General features: G+C 40.1%; 1 protein-coding gene across 1 annotated transcript in view; it reads right to left on the bottom strand.

The window, feature by feature from the left end:
- Nucleotides 1-1,499: 1,499 nt before the first annotated feature.
- LOC117271148 (hydroperoxide isomerase ALOXE3-like) overlaps nt 1,500-1,540 on the bottom strand; it is a 9,127-nt gene continuing 9,086 nt past the window's right edge. Inside the window, exon 14 of the mRNA XM_078173538.1 lies at nt 1,500-1,540. This exon is cut by the window's right edge and continues 486 nt beyond it. The gene's annotated coding sequence lies outside the window, so the exon portion shown is untranslated.

Raw genomic sequence — 1,540 nt, 5'->3', positions numbered from 1 at the left:
GACTGTGAAACGGGACGCTGTGAATGGGTAACAAAAAACTATGAACCTTCTATAAAGGGTGACAGACATAACAAATGCATCTACATTTCCCAGGAGAAGTAGAGTGTTTAACAGTTCATCTTGACTGAGCCTCTTAACTTGCGCTCTGCTGCTGTTGTTTGACTCCATGGGAACTGTTCTTACCACTCTGTTTGGTCTCACTGGCTCAAAAAGCATAGGCAATTGATTTTTAATTTTGTTTGTGGTTGTCTGTATCTTATCAATTCTTAAACTCTATTGTATCAATATTTATCTGGTTTTAAGTACAGTGTTGTACTCAGTGCTCCTAGCAGATAACAGTTAATGTGATACCACCAACAAGCTTGTTGAAAGATAGCTGCACCCTGCTGGCGAAAAAATGAAATACAATCTAGTTTTCTAGCAAATCTAGATGAATATTAAGTTTGATTGCAGTGTCATACCCGGCCTAATTTAGGAATCAACCAAAGCACAGTCATGTTGTTCAGTGTTTCATTTCCGCTGAATTCATCACCAAACAGTCAAGATTTTACACAGCTTTTATATTACTCCTCCTGAAGCCAGACAAAAATGTCAGTCTGGTTTTGGTTTATTTTTTCATTGCTTGTGGATCTGCTCTCATGTCCGTTGATATTGGATTAGGATTGTTTAATAGCTTGATAAAAATTTTAAGTGCCTTTTACATCTTGGTCCATGGACTAGCCTCCTGGGACTAGATGACGAGTTACGTGCTGATTTTTGTCACAGAGACCTTTCGCATATTCTGTTGCACTGCTCGGAAATGTATCTTAGTAGTGTGGATCACTGATAAAGCCCCCACTTTAAATCACTATTTCCATACGAGAACAAGTACCATCCACTCTGAAGCTTTCTCCACAGCCATAAAAGTTAAACCCTTTTTATTCTGCTGGACTGAGGCATTTTAACATGGGTGTCTATTAGGATTGACTCCCTTTTGGAGCCAGCCTCAAGTGGTCATTCGAGAAACAGCATTTTTGGCAATTCTGAGTTGGCTTAGTTTTTCAGCCCTGTAGATTGCGTCTAAGACCCGCTACATTTAGTTTTCCACAGTTTCTTTGGTTGTTCCACCATTCGGCATTTCTGCTGTGGGCAGCAGGGTTATGAGTTGCACCTACACTTATGAAGATAGTAAAATAATAACAGGGAGTCCTCGTAGTCTGGTAGACGGCACACTCTACTGCTTCCCACATTGTCAACAGCAGAGCACAGTCACAGCTTCACTCCTTCCGTTTCTACCTTTAACAGTAAAAGCCCCAGACATAGACACTGCATCACTGCCTATCAGAGAAAACTTAAATTCACTCTGGGCATTTGCTAAAAGGCAACTCAGCTAATCATCTAACAGTAACTGCAATGAATTTACATTGATAGTCCAGCAGCTGCTGCACTAGCGGGCAGAAAACATGCTACCATAGTTTTGGTCTTGCTTGCATATAAATGCTGAGGTGCCCAGTTTCATGTTAGATCATTTTATTAAAGACACAATCCTGAATTATTATAA

The sequence above is a fragment of the Epinephelus lanceolatus genome, chromosome 13 (assembly GCF_041903045.1).
Source record: "Epinephelus lanceolatus isolate andai-2023 chromosome 13, ASM4190304v1, whole genome shotgun sequence".
NCBI lineage: Eukaryota > Metazoa > Chordata > Actinopteri > Perciformes > Serranidae > Epinephelus > Epinephelus lanceolatus.
Note: the sequence above shows the minus strand (reverse complement) of the source record. Positions and strands in the feature narration are given on the sequence as shown.